This window comes from Schistocerca piceifrons, chromosome 5 (genome assembly GCF_021461385.2).
Source record: "Schistocerca piceifrons isolate TAMUIC-IGC-003096 chromosome 5, iqSchPice1.1, whole genome shotgun sequence".
NCBI classification, from domain to species: Eukaryota; Metazoa; Arthropoda; class Insecta; order Orthoptera; family Acrididae; genus Schistocerca; species Schistocerca piceifrons.
This window is the reverse complement of record NC_060142.1, coordinates 409,517,693-409,537,915: the sequence shown is the minus strand read 5'-3', so window position 1 is coordinate 409,537,915 and position 20,223 is coordinate 409,517,693. Positions and strand designations below refer to the sequence as shown.

General features: G+C 42.7%; 1 protein-coding gene across 1 annotated transcript in view; it reads left to right on the top strand.

Annotated features, from left to right (window-relative positions):
* Positions 1–20,223, top strand: part of LOC124798036 (integrin alpha-PS4-like) — a 179,330-nt gene that overhangs the window by 31,228 nt on the left and 127,879 nt on the right. The gene's annotated exons all lie outside the window — the stretch shown is intronic.

Below are 20,223 nucleotides of genomic sequence, written 5' to 3'. Positions count from 1 at the left end.
AGGAAGCGGTTTGGAAAGAGCGAGATTAGCGATACAAATGCAGCCTGGTTCGCTGTACAGGCGTGGTACGTAATTTTCCCGCGTCCGCTGTTTCGTCATTCTGGTGGGTACAAGAAGTACAGTATCATCTTTTGAATTATGATTTTAAACAGGCCTGTTTACCGACAACTTTCAGAAGTTTCTAGAGGTCTATAACTTTTTTTACAGCGTTATAAAAGATGAGGCCGTTTGTACTAAAAAAAGGAAATATTATCGTTTTAAGTGCTGTCGACGACCTGCTCGATAGCGGCAGCGGAAGTAGACAAGGATAAGGGCAGAAAAACTGCTGAATCCTTTTGAGCGAAACGTTGTGGTATTTTAAGGTAATCACAGAAAGCCTAAATCAGGAGGGCCAGACGAGGTTACTAGGATTTCTCCTATAGAACGTGAATCCAGTGCGTTGGTACCGGTGTAACTTGCCTCATAACAATACGTAGGTTGATTGTTCTGTTCCGTACTGAATTATTAATTCAGCAGTTTGGGGTCCAATTATTGGCGAGTTACATAATTCTCTGCTTGATTGTACTGGAATGTTTCGACCAGATGAAATTGTTAGTAGGCTGTTTATGTTTTCTTATTGGCAACGTTACGTAGCGCTCTGTATGAAAATCACTGGCTGTGCTGTGTGCAGTCTGTGGCTAGTTTGCAGTGTTGTCTGCCATTGTAGTGTTGGGCAGCTGGATGTGAACAGCGCGTAGCGTTGCGCATTTGGAGGTGAGCCGCCAGCAGTGGTGGATGTGGGGAGAGAAATGGCGGAGTTTTGAAATTCGTAAGACTGGATGTCATGAACTGCTATGTATATTATGATTTTTCAACACTATTAAGGTAAATACATTGTTTGTTCTCTATTAAAATCTTTCATTTGCTAACTATGCGTATCAGTTGTTAGTGCCTTCCGTAGTTTGAATCTTTTATTTAGCTGGCAGTAGTGGCACTTGCTGTATTGCAGTAGTTCGAGTAGCGAAGATTTTTGTGAGGTAAGTGATTTGTGAAAGGTATAGGTTAATGTTAGTCAGGGCCATTCTTTTGTAGGGATTTTTGAAAGTCGGATTGCGTTGCGCCAAAAAATATTGTGTGTCAGTTTAAGCATAGTCATGTATAATTGTTCAAAGGGGACGTTTCAAAATGTGTAAGGCGCACCTTGCTTTGTGTGTCACATTGAACTGTACATTCCTTACAACAGGCTTAGGGATTTGGTTGTTAGATTTAAGTGATAAAAGGAATCACCTAATGTCTACAAAAGCACTGCGAAACTTGTGGCGCAGGAAACGGTGGGAGTGGAAGGAGGATGGGGTTGTGTGGGCGTAATTTAAAAACATTTATAAATCAGTTTCAGCAACTCAGAGCGCATACACAAGATAACGCAAGTAAGGTTTTCCACGCTCAGTTCACCAACATGCAGAACTTAATACCTAACACGCTATAATACCCGACAAAATAATCCGTCCCTTCGAATTTCACCAACCTTATAATAACGTGAGTAAAAAATGTTATACTAAAAATAACAACACAACAGTAAAAACGAAAATAATGGTCAATTTTAGTTCAGGGTACAAAGGCCTAAAATGTAACCAACGAAAAGCTAACACTATAACTAACACTAAACAAGCTAATTAACAAGAAAACGAAAGTCAGTAATAGTACACATAAGCTTAAGTTTTTCGACACGATATTAGTAAATATCCCATGACTTCTGTTGCCTGTTGAAACCTGTTGTTTCTTACAGGAATGTTGGTATCGTAGAGTGATAATTTCTGCTGAAACCCCTTCTGAGAAACCCGGTAAACCCCTTTAAGTTTTTTTCCCCAAGGTGGGCCCACACATTTTTCTCTTTACACAGACTGGCAAGAACGACAGTTACAGAAGATTCAGCAGTGGGCAGGCTTTGTTCTGCAAACCGTACTTCTTCTTGCGTCCGAAGTGTTCCTAAGCTGCATTAACACAACGCTATAACGGCTCGGAGACTGGCGGTTGGGGAAAACGCTAGTGGAAGGAAGATGCATTACTGGAGTCTAGCCATCAAGAGGAGTAGAAGGGAGAGGGCGATTTGTGACTCAAGATATTACCTGATACTGCAGGGTCTCAAAGACTTAAATGATTGTGTTAAGAAGAACAGCGTTCCTTTTACAATATAAAGTTTACATTCTTAAGAATCTTCACTCTAGAAAACAGACTTCACGCACAGCTTAGTTATATGAAGGGTAGTGAACCGCAATATACCATCAACAGCAGTGTACTCGCGACGGAATCTGAGGTCATCAGTCCCCTAGAACTTAGAACTACTTAAACCTAACTAACCTAAGGACATCACGCACATCCATGCCCGAGGCAGGATTCGATCCCGCGACCGTAGCGGTCGCGCGGTTCCAGACTGAAGCGCCTAGAACCGCTCGGCCACACCGGCCGGCCGAGCTAAGTGAATAAAGCCTTATACAAAACTGAAGAAGGTCGCTGAAACAGATTTGAGATAAAAGAAGTATGGGGGTAGATTAGGGAAGAACTAGGAATTTGAAATCATTTTCAATCGTGTGAGCCGGCCAGTGTGGCCGAGAGGTTCTAGGCGCTTCAGTCTGGAACCGCGCGACCACTACGGTTGCAGGTTCGAATCCCGCCTCGGGCATGGTTGTGTGTGATGTCCGTAGGTTAGTTAGGTTTAAGTAGTTCTGAGTTCTAGGGAACTGATGACCTCAGATGTTAAGTCTCATAGTGCTCAGAGCCATTTGAACCATTTCTTTCAATCGGGTGAAGCCAGCGTAAAATGTGCATTACCTAGAAGTGTAGCGTGAACGTGTCAGTGTAGCCTGATGAGTGTTTCACTCGAACGATGTAGCTACATAGAATACAACATTATAATAATTATTTAACGACTGGATAGTGTTTTTTTCAGATAGCATAATACTGATAGCCTGTTTTAACATTCGAACAAACAATCTGTTCAACATCAGAAGGAGACCTGTTGACCAAAGCCAAACATCTGCGTTCGATCGCCCCTGTGACGTCACCAAATTTATTTCATGTACACGTGAGATCAGCACGACGGTATGCTTCTATTGCGTCGCTCAATAGCACGAATCAGTTCGCAACGGTCTTGCAAATGGCATTCAATTCTGTATGTTCTCTTTGTTATCCTCTCCCCTGTTCTTTTGTTCACGCATACATATACACGTGCACACACGTGTACGACGCACATGCACTGTTGCGCGCGCTGGACCCCTTGCATTAGTACAGTGGCATAAACGTTACTTTCTCGTGTTCCTATAGAAAACCTGATATAGCTGTAGTAGTATTTCGATTGGCCATCCGTTTGATAAGCGGAGAGTGTACCATACGTCAAGCTCCATGCTTGTCTGCTCTCTGCCCATCTTGTTCTTAAATATTAGTTACTCATATTTAGCGGTGCTCTCTATACTGATTGCTGCGCAAGACGAAACTTTTTACTTGCGAGCGCCAGAGCCATCAAAACTTGTCCGCTGTATAGTTCTGTTTACTGTTTATACTAATGGCCTCACTGACTGCGATGAACAAATGCTGATTCGCAGTGTAGTCTCAAGTAGTAAACATTTCCCAGCGTGCTTTGCGTAATTTGATTCTATTACACCATGATGTAATGTACCAAAGCGCGCCAGATGATACGGCCTCTTCTAGTATTAAGCTACCAATGCACTTCTTTGTTCGACATGGAGTGCGCTCAACGTTCTTCCTCTTGTTACTGCTGTTGAGAATTATTTGATAAATATCTCTTGTACAATTACTATACGTTGTGTACTTGCCTACAATCAAGTACATTACAATAAAGCAACAGATGTCCCAACATTACAAAGAGATCATTTTTATCCAGGATGGAAATATGGCTACAGCTGCTAACAATTGAATCGAATGAAAATAGCTATCGTGTCCCATAGTAGGGCGTTCTGTAAGTGCCAAACCTTCTCACTCCAGTGAGCATTGCCATGATCTTGTCCTCAGCCATTTTTCTACGGAATCTTCTTTTATGATAGTGCTTAGCGTAAATTACCGGGTGATCAAAAAGTGAGTATAAATTTGAAAACTGAATAAATCACGGAGTAATGTAGACAGAGAGGTACAAATTGACATACATGCTTGGAATGACGTGGGGTTTTATTAGAACCAAAAAAATACAAAAGTTCAAAAAATGTCCGACAGATGGCGCTTCATTTGATCAGAATAGCAATAATCATCATAACAAAGTAAGACAAAGCAAAGATGATGTTCTTTACAGGAAATGCTCAATATGTCCACCATCATTCCTCAACAATAGCTGTGGTCCAGGAATAATGTTGTGAACAGCACAGTAAAGCACGTCCGGAGTTACGGTGAGGCATTGACGTCGGATGTTGTCTTTCAGCATCCCTAGAGATGTCGGTCGATCACGATATACTTGCGACTTCAGGTAACCCCAAAGCCAATAATCGCACGGACTGAGGTCTGGGGACCTGGGAGGCCTAGCATGACGAAAGTGGCGGCTGAGCACACGATCATCACCAAACGACGCGTCTAGCAATACTTTGTTTTGGTTCTAATAAAACCCCATGTCATTCCAAGCATGTGTGTCAATGTTTACCTCTCTATCTACATTATTCCATGGTTTATTAAGTTTTCAAATTTATACTGACTTTTTGATCACCCGGTACATCTAAACACACTGCCAATCATGCCAGATCTGATGTACAGCATCATTGCTAGGGTTTATTATTTCTTCCTTGTACATTGCGTTTATTGCCTGATAAAGATTTGCTCTTAGCGGACCTGGAACGTGTTTCAGCGGCCGTATGCTCTTCCTGACACCACAGCATCATGTTAACCTATGGAAATAAGTGTCGTTATCGCCATTTACGAGTAATCGGATTCTGTTCCGCGTGATTTCGTCAGTTGCACGTGTGTGACTCTGAGATGGGCACGGTAAACCAGCGACAGCATCCGCCTAGATACTGTGAAAAAACCGCCAAAACCCATACCCACAAATAAGAAGGTGCTTAATCCTCTGCGTGGGTTCTGTCAGTCTCTTTCACTTCTCTACATTGCAAACTGTATTTCATTATGAGCAGGTCAAACTAAAGTAGACGGCTTTGCAATGCAATATTACGATCTGCTTGGAGGACAAACAATCTTTTCGCGGACAGTAGTCCGTTGAAGTGTGAGATTCACTCTACCTTTACCTGACGCGTTATTTACCCAGAAGCATTAATCACACGGCGTTAGGAGGATAATTTTTACCGCGCACATAGCAAAAAAATGGTTCAAATGGCTCTGAGCACTATGGGACTTAACATCTGAGGTCATCAGTCCCCTCGACTTAGAACTACTTAAACCTAACTAACCTAAGGACATCACACACATCCATGCCCGAGGCAGGATTCGAACCTGCGACCGTAGCAGCAGCGCGGTTCCGGACTGAAGCGCCTAGAGCCGCTCGGCCACAGCGGCCGGCGCGCACATAGCAGAAAACGAGTATTACATAAGGGCCAGTCATAATAACAAATTGGGGTGGAATGACATGAAGGCATGCGTGACAGATACAATCAGAAAAGGTTGTAACTAATCAGCCATTTAAGCGATCTATTTCACAATTTCCATCCATTAGCAGATAACGGATCGACTGACTCTACTATGAAGCACAGATGTGTCCCATGAAATTCGCATCCCATGATACTTCACGTCAGAAGCTTCCATCTGATTCAGCGTCACTCAACAACTGGAAGGAGGCAGCTTTAAATTTATGCTTCCCTCGGTGCTATACGCACGTAGCACTTCCTGTTTACTAAAATCGTCTTTGTATTTACCTAATTTACCATAGACTTGAATTCAGAAGCTCTGCCACAAAAGCTTTATTTACATAGTTTCCGCACTAGTGAACTCAATAATACTGTGCTGCCGCGCGGGGTTAACCGAGCAGTCTCAGGCGCTGCAGTCATGGACTGTGTGGGTAGTCCCGGCGGAGGTTTGAGTCCTCCCTCGGGCATGGGTGTGTGTGTTTGTTCTTATGATAATTTAGGTTAAGTAGTGTATAAGCTTAGGGACTGATGACCTTAGAAGTTAAGTCCCATAAGATTTCACACACATTTGAACATTTTCAACAATACTGTGCTGTCTAGAAAGAAGTTTAGTTCAGCAGTCACTTTCATAGCCGTAATGTCCTTATTAGACGTAATTATTTACTTTAGTGGCATCCCATCCTTGTCACTAGTCAAGATTCCCTTCTTACTTTTATCCATATTTCGCAACTTCAAACGTGATTGTATTCAATACAATGGAAGTATGAATTAACAAACGCCTTCAGTCACAACTTTTCGTGTTTTATTAAGTACACGATGCATTTCGGACCCTGTGAGTCCATCATCAGGTATAATTTGTCGTAATACATGCTTTATTTTCTTTTTCTTGAATGGGGCGAAATGCATATTCCTGTCATGAAAAGGTTTCGTGTAAGGTTATGAATTTCTTACGCTGTACGCTGTGGTGACCGTACAAACAATACCTCAAGTAAAATTTAGATTACTGTCAAGAAGGCACCATTGTTTGCAGTTTGGAGGGCACGACATGCCGGTATTTTAACAGAGCGCCACGCAGACCATAAGCATCGCATAGTTCATCTACATCTACATCTACATGACTACTCTGCAATTCACATTTAAGTGCTTGGCAGAAGGTTCATAGAACCACAATCATACTATCTCTCTACCATTCCACTCCCGAACAGCGCGCGGGAAAAACGAACACCTAAACCTTTCTGTTCGAGCTCTGATTTCTCTTATTTTATTTTGATGATCATTCCTACCTATGTAGGCTGGGCTCAACAAAATATTTTCGCATTCGGAAGAGAAAGTTGGTGACTGAAATTTCGTAAATAGATCTCGCCGCGACGAAAAACGTCTTCGCCTTAATGAATTCCATCCCAACTCGCGTATCATATCTGCCACACTCTCTCCCCTATTACGTGATAATACAAACGAGCTGCCCTTTTTTGCACCCTTTCGATGTCCTCCGTCAATCCCACCTGGTAAGGATCCCACACCGCGCAGCAATATTCTAACAGAGGACGAACGAGTGTAGTGTAAGCTGTCTCTTTAGTGGACTTGTTGCATCTTCTAAGTGTCCTGCCAATGAAACGCAACCTTTGGCTCGCCTTCCCCACAATATTATCTATGTGATCTTTCCAACTGAAGTTGTTCGTGATTTTAACACCCAGGTACTTAGTTGAAATGACAGCCTTAAGAATTGTACTATTTATCGAGTAATCGAATTCCAACGGATATCTTTTGGAACTCATGTGGATCACCTCACACTTTTCGTTATGTAGCGTCCACTGCCACCTGCCACACCATACAGCAATCTTTTCTAAATCGCTTTGCAACTGATACTGGTCTTCGGATGATCTTACTAGACGGTAAATTACAGCATCATCTGCGAACAACGTAAGAGAACTGCTCAGATTGTCACCCAGGTCATTTATATAGATCAGGAATAGCAGAGGTCCCAGGACGCTTCCCTGGGGAACACCTGATATCACTTCAGTTTTACTCGATGATTTGCCGTCTATTACTACGAACTGCGACCTTCCTGACAGGAAATCACGAATCCAGTCGCACAACTGAGACGATACCCCATAGGCCCGCAGCTTGATTAGAAGTCGCTTGTGAGGAACGGTGTCAAAAGCTTTCCGGAAATCTAGAAATACGGAATCAACTTGAGATCCCCTGTCGATAGCGGCCATTACTTCCTTCGAATAAAGAGCTAGCTCCGTTGCACAAGAACGATGTTTTCCGAAACCATGCTGATTACGTATCAATAGATCGTTCCCTTCGAGGTGATTCATAATGTTTGAATACAGTATATGCTCCAAAACCCTACTGCAAACCGACGTCAATGATATAGGCCTGTAGTTAGATGGATTACTCCTACTACCCTTCTTAAACACTGGTGCGACCTGCGCAATTTTCCAATCTGTAGGTACATATCTATCGGTGAGCGAGCGGTTGTATATGATTGCTAAGTAGGGAGCTATTGTATCGGCGTAATCTGAAAGGAACCTAATTGGAATACAATCTGGACCTGGAGACTTGCCAGTATCAAGCGATTTGAGTTGCTTCGCAACCCCTAAGGTATCTACTTCTAAGAAACTCATGCTACCAGCTGTTCGTGTTTCAAATTCTGTAATATTCCATTCATCTTCCCTGGTGAAGGAATTTCGGGAAACTGCGTTCAATAACTCCGCTTTAGCGGCACAGTCGACGGTAACAGTACCATCGGTACTGCGCAGCGAAGGTATTGTCTGCGTCTTGCCGCTTGTGTACTTTACATACGACCATAATTTCTTCGGATTTTCTACCGAATTTCGAGACAATGTTTCGTTGTGGAACCTATTAAAGGCATCTCGCATTGAAGTCCGTGCCAAATTTCGCGCGTCTGTAAATTTTAGCGAATCTTCGGGATTTCGCGTTCTTCTGAACTTCACATGCTTTTTCCGTTGCCTCTGCAACAGCGTTAGGACCTGTTTTGTGTACCACGGGGGATCAGTTCCATCTCTTAACAATTTATGAGGTATGAATCTCTCAATTGCTGTTGCTACTATATCTTTGAATTTGAGCCACATCTCGTCTACATTTGCTTAGTCAGTTCGGAAGGAATGGAGATTGTCTCTTAGGAAGGCTTCTAGTGACACTTTATCCGCTTTTTTAAATAAAATTATTTTGCGTTTGTTTCTGGTGGATTTGGAAGAAACGGCATTGAGCCTATTTACAACGACCTTGTGATCACTAATCCCTGTATCAGTCATGATGCTCTCTATCAGCTCTGGATTGTTTGTGGCTAAGAGGTCAAGTGTGTTTTCGCAACCATTTACAATTCACGTGGGTTCGTGGACTAACTGCTCGAAATAATTTTCGGAGAAAGCATTTAGGACAATCTCGGAAGATGTTTTGTGCTTACCACCGGTTTTGAACAAGTATTTTTGCCGACATATCGAGGGAAGGTTGAAGTCCCCACCAACTATAATCGTATGAGTGGGGTATTTATTTGTTACGAGACTCAAATTTTCTCTGAACTGTTCAGCAACTATATCATCGGAGTCTGGGGGTCGGTAGAAGGAGCCAATTATTAACTTAGTTCGGCTGTCAGGTATAACCTCCACCCATACCAATTCGTACGGAGTATCTACTTCGACTTCACTACAAGATAAACCACTACTGATAGACACAAACACTCCACCACCAATTCTGCCTAATCTATCTTTCCTGAACACCGTCTGAGACTTCGTAAAAATTTCTGCAGAACTTATTTCAGGCTTTAGCCAGCTTTCTGTACCTATAACGATTTCAGCTTCTGTGCTTTCTATTAGCGCTTGAAGCTCAAGGACTTTCCCAGCACAACTACAACAATTTACAACTACAATTCCGACTGTTCCTTGATCCAAGCACGTCCTGTATTTGCCATGCACCCTTTGAGATTGCAGCCCACCCCGTACTTTCCCGAGGCCTTCTAACCTAAAAAACCGCCCAGTCCACACCTCACAGCCTCCGCTGCCCGTTTGCAATTCGTTTGTAGAGATGCTGTAGCACTGGAGGGCATTAGACTCACAAGGGGAGGCCGCCAATTGTGAAATTCAGATTCGATTCATACTGCGCATAATAAAACCACATGGCCAGAGGTGTAATGTGGCAAAGCACTAAGATGCACTTCTCAGCCGTTGTCGAGAAAATCGACAGTTAAAAAAGAAACGTTGCGGTGAAATACTCTCTACGATGTATAATTTCCTACAGCGTCGTGGCGCAGCGGTAAGCGCTCGGGTTCGTAATCCGAAGGTCGCTGGATCGAATCTCGCGCCATGCAACCTCTTTTTTTTAGTATTTGTTTTTTGTAATTCAAATATATATATATATATATATATATATATATATATATGAATTACAAAAAACAATATATATATATTTGAATTACAAAAAACAAATACTAAAAAAAAGAGGTTATATATATATATATATATATATATATATATATCTCGTGGGGTCTCTACTCTAATTCGAACGTTTGACTTACACTATACGTATTCGTTTCGGAATATCGTTTCTACGTCTTCCGTTAACTACACGTGTAAACATTATGAAGACAATTAATAACATTTGTGAAATACAACTTTCTTTGCGGAAAACATAATCATGTTCGAAGTCGCCAGTTTTTCCACGACAAACGACTTTCAACAACTTATTATATGCATAATTGTTGCAACTGATTGCCGGGAATTTTATATATATATTTGAATTACAAAAAACAAATACTAAAATAAAAAGTTGCATGGCGCGAGATTCGATCCTGCGACCTTCGGATTACGAACCCAAGCGCTTACCGCTGCGCCACGACGCTGTAGGAAATTACAACTCGTAGAGAGTATTTCCCCGCAACGGTTTCTTTTAACTCGATTTTCTCGACAACGGCTGAGAAGTGCATCTTGGTGCTTTGCCACATTACACCTCTGGCCATGAGCTTTTATTATGCGCAGTATGAATCGAATCTGAATTTCACAATTGGCGGCCTCCCATTGTCAGAAAATAAGTTCCGGGAAGAAAAAAGTTTAGGGTTTAACCTCAGACGAAGCATCAGTGATACGCTGACAGAAATTTGAATCCCGTACCTCCTGAACACGATTCCAGAGCCTGAAGCAGTGTATCAAGTTTCTTGTTCCTACGTAGAAATTAGATCTTCATATAATTCTGCACACTCAAAGTAAAGAAACGAGTCACGAAACTACCGTGCAGTGTCTTCGACATCTGTCTATTGTAGAAATCTGAAACATATTCTGAGCTCAAACGTAATGAAGTATCTCGAGCCGGCCGCGGTGGTCTAGCGGTTCTAGGCGCTCAGTCCGGAGCCGCGCGACTGCTACGGTCGCAGGTTCGAATCCTGCCTCGGGCATGGATGTGTTAGGTTTAAGTAGTTCTAAGTTCTAGGGGACTGATGACCACAGATGTTAAGTCCCATAGTGCTCAGAGCCATTTTTTTTGAAGTATCTCGAGCAGAATTACCTCCTCCATGACAACCATCTTGGATTCCGTAAACACAGATCACGTGAAACGCAACTCGCATGTTTCTCACATGCCACCCTGAAAGCCGCGGATCAAGGTAGTCACGTAGATGCAGTATTTCTCCATTTTTAAAAAGCATTTGACTCAGTACTACATCTAGGCCTATTTATAAAAAGTACGATCGTATGGGGTACCAAGTGAAATTTGTGACTCGGCTGAGGATTTCTTGGTAGAGAGGACACAGCATGTTATCGTGGACTAAGCGTCATCTACAGATGTAGAAGTAACTTCAGAGTGCCCCAGGACAGTGTATTAGGACCTTTGCTGTTCATGTTGTTGTTATTGACCTTACAGACAATGTTAAAAGATCTTTCGCAAGTGATACAGTTATCTGTAATGAAGGAGCGTCTGAGAGAAGTTCTACAAATATTCAGTCGGATCTTGACAGTGTTTCAAAGTAGTGCAAGAATTAGCAACTAGCTTTAAACGTTAAGGAATGTAAAACTGTGCGCCTCACAAAATGTGATATCTATAACTACGGTATCAAAACGTGATAACTGGAATCGGTCAACTCACACATACACTTCATTGTAACGCCTTCCAAGGATATGAAGTGGAGAGATCACATTGTCTCGGTCATAGACAAAGCAGTTGGCAGACTGCCGTTCAGTAGTAGAATACAGGCAAACGCAATCAGTCTACAAAGGAGATTGCTTACAAAACACACTTGCGACCCATCCTAGAATATTGTTCAGATGTGTGGGACCCATATCAACAATAATCTCAGGAGATATTGAAAGTTTACAAAGGAGGGCTGCACGTATGGTCGCAAGTTTGTTTAACTTATGGCAGACCGTCATGAAGATGTTGGGAAACTTGCATTGGCAGGCACTTGAAGGCAGACGCTATCCTTCATATAAAATCCTGCCTATAAAGAATCAAGAACCGCCATTATGTGAGGCATCTAGGAATACAGGGTGTTTATAAATCAATATCGCCGTTTTAACGCTTTATAATATTTATTACATGAAACTTACAGTTAAAAATGATACGTCAAATGAAAGAGCAACTCAGACAGTTGTGTTTGGCACCAGTGCGCATGTGCTTTTTGTTTTTTGTGCCGTATCCCTGTGGAAAGTTTATGGGCCTTTCTTTTTTGGTGAACCTACTGTAACTGGCAAATCTTACCTTGATACACTAGAGCAATGGCTCTTCCCTCAGTTGGAAGAAGATGAGCCAGAGGAACCTGCGACCGTAGCGGTCGCGTGGTTCCATACTGTAACGCCTAGAACCGCTCGGCCACACCGGCCAGCGCTTGCTTTCCATGGCCTCCAGTTCACCCGACCTAACGCCATGCGATTTTTTCCTTTGGGGCCTCATCAAGGATCGTATGTACGTGCCTCCGCTATCAGCAGACCTCCCTAAATTAAGAAACCGGATTGAAGCAGCTGTTGTTGCAATCACTGAAGAGACACTTATCAACGTTTGAGAAGAACTCGGCTATAAACTTGATGTGTGCCGTGTGACGAATGGTGCTCACATTGAACATTTATAAGGTTCTTGGTAAAACTGAGTTGCTCTTTCATTTGACGTATTATTTATAGCTGTAAGTTTAATATAATAAATATTATAAAGCGTTAAAACCCCGATATTCGTTTATAAACACCCTGGATACTACAACCTCAAAAGTACCGCTCCCGTACTGTCCGCCAAGAGAAGAACACACTAGTTGCAGCACGCAAAGAGACGTTTAAGTAATTATTCTTCCCGCTCCCCATGCGTGAATAGAATGAGAAGAAACCCTAATAAATGGTAAAGCACCATTTGCCAAGCACTTCTGCAGTGGTATGCAGATTATTGATATAGATACAGATGCAGAGTCCGTCTTTGGAGCTGAAAAGTCAGCGCGACTGCCATGCCGAGGATCATGTTCAATTTCCAGTACTGCCAGAAATTTTTCCTCGTTTGGAGAACAGGAACGGAGTCTACTAAGTCTTGTGATACCAGCTGAGGAGGTACTTGAATGAGAAGTAACGGCTCCAAGGTCTGGAAAGCCGACAACGATTGGAAGAGTAGTGCGCTGGCCTCACGTCCTTCCATAACGCATCACAAATGACGCCATATGGCACAGGATGACACAGCGGCTAGACGGCATTGCGCAGCCCTCAGGACGTGACCAAAGATTTGTTTCTATTTTAGATGTACACTGCCTGACAATAAATGTGAAGCACCCAGAAGGGGAGGAGGAAACGAAATGAAACTTTATGAGTAGACATGGTATGTGGTGGCATTTCAGTGATTACAGAATCGAGTCATATTTACAAAGAATCTGGCAATATCAGTATGACGTTGCACCTCCTCTGGCCTGGATGCATGCACTGATTCATTTGGGAAGGGTGTTGTAAAGCCAATGTATCATCTCTTGAGCCCAGCTTGCCCACAGCTGTCGTAACCGCTTCTCGATATCCCGGGTACTGGCACTGGAGCCCCTCAACATCACGCAGACAGCTTATAGAGACACATTCCAAGTGAGGACGAGCAATTTCCTGTTGAAAAATGGCACCATGATTCTGTTACATAAGAGGTAACAGATGAGGACTCAATACGTCTGATAAGTACCGTTGTGCCGTCACAGTTCCCTCAATCGCAACCAGCCATGAACTGGTCATATCCGACGGCTCCCCACATCACTGGAAGAATGAGACCTCTCCCCAGGTCGCCACCATAGTTATCAATAATGGTCATCCGGAGTAGTGCAAAACGGCGATTCACAATGCGACGCCATTCAACTGTAGTCCATGCTTTCCAGCCACGGCACCACTCCAGACGCAGCCGTTGTGTTATAATGTTAACGGCAGCCGCCACATGGGACGGTAACTTCCTTGTCCAGCTGCTGCTGGTTTCTGAGCGGTGGTGCATGACGACATAGAATGTTGCAGGGAGTCCATTACTTTTCCTGGGACGGCAAGCACAGATGGGAAACAACTCTTTCGGCGCATAGTGCCGCTATCCTCCCATGTGGTGTTCAGATACGGTCGACTGGAGCCTCGACAAGGAGAATGTCTGTCCTCACGTCCTCGTACAGTCCAATATTGGGCCACTGTCACATCTGAATACCCCACAAAATTGGATACTGCACGATATGAACAACTGGCCAAATGGAAATCCACGCTCCATGTCCCTCATTCTGATCACTAGACATCTGACACTGTTTGCGCCCCACGTACTCCCTACCAGGCCTGGTCGCAACACTAACTTGAACAAGACTAATGCATTCTGGTGGCCATTCTACCTGTTACACAGTATTGCAACTCTTATCATTTACATACCTGCCAGAGGCCAGACAAACGTGTGGTTCCTGAAGAGGGGCAGCAGCCTTTTCAGTAGTTGCAGGGGCAACAGTCTGGATAATTGACTGATCTGGCCTTGTAACATTAACCAAAATGACCTTGCTGTGCTGGTACTGCGAACGGCTGAAAGCAAGGGGAAACTACAGCCGTAATTTTACCCGAGGGCATGCAACTTTACTGTATGATTAAATGATGATGGCGTCCTCTTGGTAAAATATTCCGGAGGTAAAATAGTCCCCCATTCGTATCTCCGGGCGGGGACTACTCAGGAGGACGTTGTTATCAGGAGAAAGCGTGGAATGTCAGATCCCTTAATCGGGCAGATAGATTAGAAAATTTAAAAAGGGAAATGAATAGGTTAAAGTTAGATATAGTGGGAATGAGTGAAGTTCGGTGGCAGGAGGGACAAGACTTTTGGTCAGGTGATACAGGGTTATAAATACAAAGTCAAACAGGGGTAATGCAGGAGTAGGTTTAATAATGAATAAAAAAATAGGAGTGCGAGTAAGTTACTACAAATAGCATAGTGAACGCATTATTGTGGCCAAGATAGACACGAAGACCACGCCTACTACAGTAGTGCAAGTTTATATGCCAACTAGCTCTGCAGATGACGAAGAAATTGATGAAATGTATGATGAGATAAAAGAAATTATTCAGGTAGTGAAGGGAGACGAAAATTTAATAGTCATGGGTGACTGGAATGCAAGAGTAGGAAAAGGGAGAGAAGCAAACATAGTAGGTAAATATGGATTGGGGCTAAGAAATGAAAGAGAAAGCCGCCTGGTAGAATTCTGCGCAGAGCATAACTTAATTATAGCTAACACTTGGTTTAAGAATCATGAAAGAAGGTTGTATACATGGAAGAACCCTGGAGATACTGAAAGGTATCAGATAGATTATATAATGGTAAGACAGAGGTTTAGGAACCAGGTTCTAAATTGTAAGACATTTCCAGGGGCAGATGTGGACTCTGACCACAATCTGTTGGTTATGAACTGTAGACTAAAACTGAAGAAACTGCAAAAAGGTGGGAAATTAAGAAGGTGGGACCTGGATAAACTGAAAGAATCAGAGGTTGTACAGAGTTTCAGGGAGAGCATAAGGGAACAACTGACAGGAATGGGGGAAAGAAATACAGTAGAAGAAGAATGGGTAGCTTTGAGGGAAGAAATAGTGAAGGCAGCAGAGGATCAAATAGGTAAAAAAGACGAGGGCTAGTAGAAACCCTTGGGTAACAGAAGAAAAAAAGAGGAGAAATATAAGGATGTAGAGGCTTATCTCGCTAGTGGTAAGATAGATACTGCCTACACGAAAATTGAAGAGACCTTTGGAGAAAAGAGAACCACTTGTATGAATATCAAGAGCTCAGATGGAAACCCAGTTCTAAGCAAAGAAGGGAAAGCAGAAAGGTGGAAGGAGTATATAGAGGGTCTATACAAGAGCGATGTACTTGAGGACAATATTATGGAAATGGAAGAGGATGTAGATGAAGATGAAATGGGAGATACGATTCTGTGTGAAGAGTTTGACAGAGCACTCAAAGACCTGAGTCGAAACAAGACCCCGGGAGTAGACAACATTCCATTAGAACTACTGATGGCCTTGGGAGAGCCAATCCTGACAAAACTCTACCATCTGGTGAGCAAGTCGTACGACACAGGCGAAATACCCTCAGTCTTCAAGAAGAATATAATAATTCCAATCCCAAAGAAAGCAGGTGTTGACAGATGTGAAAATTACCGAACTATCAGTTTAATAAGTCACGGCTGCAAAATACTAACACGAATTCTTTACAGACGAATGGAAAAACTGGTTGAAGCTGACCTCGGAGAAGATCAGTTTGGATTCCGTAGAAATGTGGGAACACGTGACGCAATACTGACCCTACAACTTATCTTAGAAGAAAGATTAAGAAAAGGCAAACCTACGTTTCTAGCATTTGTAGACGTAGAGAAAGCTTTTGACAATGTTGATTGGAATACTCTCTTTCAAATTCTGAAGGTGGCAGGGGTAAAATACAGGGATCGAAAGGCTATTTACAATTTGTACAGAAATTAGATGGCGTTTATAAGAGTCGATGGGTATGAAAGGGAAGCAGTGGTGGGGAAGGGAGTGAGACAGGGTTGTAGCCTATCCCCCATGTTATTCAATCTGTATACTGAGCAAGCAATAAAGGAAACAAAAGAAAAGTTCGGAGTAGGTATTAAAATCCATGGAGAAGAAATAAAACCTTTGAGGTTCGCCGATGACATTGTAATTCTGTCAGAGACAGCAAAGGACTTGGAAGAGCAGTTGAACGGAATGGATGGTGTCTTGAAGGGAGGATATACGATGAACATCAACAAAACGAGGATAATGGAATGTGGTCGAATTAAGTCGGGTGATGCTGAGGGAATTAGATTAGGAAATGAGACACTTAAAGTAGTAAATGAGTTTTGCCATTTAGGGAGCAAAATAACTGATGATGGTCGAAGTAGAGAGGATATAAAATGTAGACTGGCAATGGCAAGGAAAGCGTTTCTGAAGAAGAGAAATTTGTTAACATCGAGTATAGATTTAAATGTCAGGAAGTCGTTTCTGAAAGTATTTGTATGGAGTGTAGCCATGTATGGAAGTGAAACATGGACGATAAATAGTTTGGACAAGAAGAGAATAGAAGCTTTCGAAATGTGGTGCTACAGAAGAATGCTGAAGATTAGATGGGTAGATCACATAACTAATGAGGAGGTATTGAATAGAATTGGGGAGAAGAGGAGCTTGTGGCACAACTTGACTAGAAGAAGGGATCGGTTGATAGGACACGTTCTGAGACATCGAGGGATCACCAATTTACTATTGGAGGGCAGCGTGGAGGGTAAAAATCGTAGAGGGAGACCAAGGGATGAATACACTAAGCAGATTCAGAAGGATGTAGGCTGCAGTAGGTACCGGGAGATGAAGAAGCTTGCACAGGATAGAGTAGCATGGAGAGCTGCAGCAAACCAGTCTCAGGACTGAAGATCACAACAACAACAACCTGCCAGTGTTATGTAAGTGTACAAAGCTACATTCGCATCTGACCATGTCTTCTGGGTGCGTAACCTTTTTTACGGGGTGTAACAATAAAGCAATGAGACTGATTTTCTTTGCAATATGTGGCAACCGTTCAACTGCTCTTCCAAGTCCTTTGCTGTCTCTGACAGAATTACAATGTCATCGGCGAACCTCAAAGTTTTTATTTCTTCTCCATGGATTTTAATACCTACTCCGAACTTTTCTTTTGTTTCCTTTATTGCTTGCTCAGTATACAGATTGAATAACATGGGGGATAGGCTACAACCCTGTCTCACTCCCTTCCCCACCACTGCTTCCCTTTCATACCCATCGACTCTTATAAACGCCATCTAATTTCTGTACAAATTGTAAATAGCCTTTCGATCCCTGTATTTTACCCCTGCCACCTTCAGAATTTGAAAGAGAGTATTCCAATCAACATTGTCAAAAGCTTTCTCTACGTCTACAAATGCTAGAAACGTAGGTTTGCCTTTTCTTAATCTTTCTTCTAAGATAAGTTGTAGGGTCAGTATTGCGTCACGTGTTCCCACATTTCTACGGAATCCAAACTGATCTTCTCCGAGGTCAGCTGCAGATGGCAGTTATAAGAGTCGAGGGACATGAAAGGGAAGCAGTGGTTGGGAAGGGAGTAAGACAGGGTTGTAGCCTCTCCCCGATGTTGTTCAATCTGTATATTGAGCAAGCAGTAAAGGAAACAAAAGAAAAATTCGGAGTAGGTATTAAAATTCATGGAGAAGAAATAAAAACTTTGAGGTTCGCCGATGACATTGTAATTCTGTCAGAGACAGCAAAGGACTTGGAAGAGCAGTTGAATGGAATGGACAGTGTCTTGAAAGGAGGATATAAGATGAACATCAACAAAAGCAAAACAAGGATAATGGAATGTAGTCTAATTAAGTCAGGTGATGCTGAAGGAATTAGATTAGGAAATGAGGCACTTAAAGTAGTAAAGGAGTTTTGCTATTTGGGGAGCAAAATAACTGATGATGGTCGAAGTAGAGAGGATATAAAATGTAGGCTGGCAATGGCAAGGAAAGCGTTTCTGAAGAAGAGAAATTTGTTAACATCCAGTATTGATTTAAGTGTCAGGAAGTCATTTCTGAAAGTATTTGTATGGAGTGTAGCCATGTATGGAAGTGAAACATGGACGATAAATAGTTTGGACAAGAAGAGAATAGAAGCTTTCGAAATGTGGTGCTACAGAAGAATGCTGAAGATTAGATGGGTAGATCACATAACTAATGAGGAAGTATTGAATAGGATTGGGGAGAAGAGAAGTTTGTGGCACAACTTGACCAGAAGAAGGGATCGGTTGGTAGGACATGTTCTGAGGCATCAAGGGATCACCAATTTAGTATTGGAGGGCAGCGTGGAGGGTAAAAATCGTAGAGGGAGACCAAGAGATGAATACACTAAGCAGATTCAGAAGGATGTAGGCTGCAGTAGGTACTGGGAGATGAAGAAGCTTGCACAGGATAGAGTAGCATGGAGTGCTGCATCAAACCAGTCTCAGGACTGAAGACCACAACAACAACATGTGGCAACCTTGCATGCTTGCGTAGGCATAATATTTTTGACCTTGGTGTATAAGCTGCTTCTATTCCAAGTGGCACATCTATGCAACTGCTCAGTCGTGAGTTGTACTGTAATAAGTTAACACGTGCTTGTGTCTCTCGTCACGGAAATGGAACCGCATAATATTGCGCAAGGTATGTCATTTCTTTTTGCGTTAAATTGGGTGAAAACGCTACGACAACTTACGGTAAGCTTCAGAAGGCTTTTGGATAGGAGGTTATGTCAAGAGCTCAAGTTTTTCGTTGGCATAAAATGTTTAGTGAAGACAAAACGAATGTAGAAGATGAAGACCGCAGTGGACGACCATCAACCTCACGGACGGATGTCACCTTGGCCAGGGTGCGTGAACTCGTACGATCTGATCGAAGATTATCCGTGAAAATGATTGCAGAAGGACTGAACATCAATCGAGAAACGGTTCGTCTAATAATAACTGAAGATCTTGGTATGAGAAAGATTTGTGCAAAAATGGTCCCCAAAAATCTCACACCACAACAGCGAGAAACACGGAAAAATGTGGCAGCCGATCTGTTAGAGCAAACGGAAATCAATCCAGAACTGTTGAGCCGTGTTATCACTGGTGATGAAAGTTGGTTTTTTCAGTATGATCCAGAGACAAAACGCCAAAGTTCGCAATGGTGCTCAAAGGTATCACCCAGGCCAAAAAAAGCTCGTATGTCAAAGTCAAAAGTGAATTGTGTGGTGTCACCGCCAGACACCACACTTGCTAGGTGGTAGCCTTTAAATCGTCCGCGGTCCGTTAGTATTCGGCGGATCCGCGTGTCGCCACTATCAGTGATTGCAGACCGAGCGCCGCCGCACGGCATGTCTAGTCTAGAGAGACTCCCTAGCACTCGCCCCAGTTGTACAGCCGACTTTGCTAGCGATGGTTCACTGTCTACATACGCTCTCATTTGCGGAGACGACAGTTTAGCATAGCCTTCAGCTACGTCATTTGCTACGACCTAGCAAGGCGCCATATTCAGTAATTAGAATGAATTTTGAACACACAATATTGTGAATCATGTACCGTCAAGAGCGACGTTCATCATTAATGGATTGAAGTCAACTATCAAACTAGCTACGTCCGCTTTCTGAATTCTAATTCCTTGTCATGTTCCAGACCTCACGTCAGTATAGTTCTTCCCTCCTCACGCCAGCCTGCG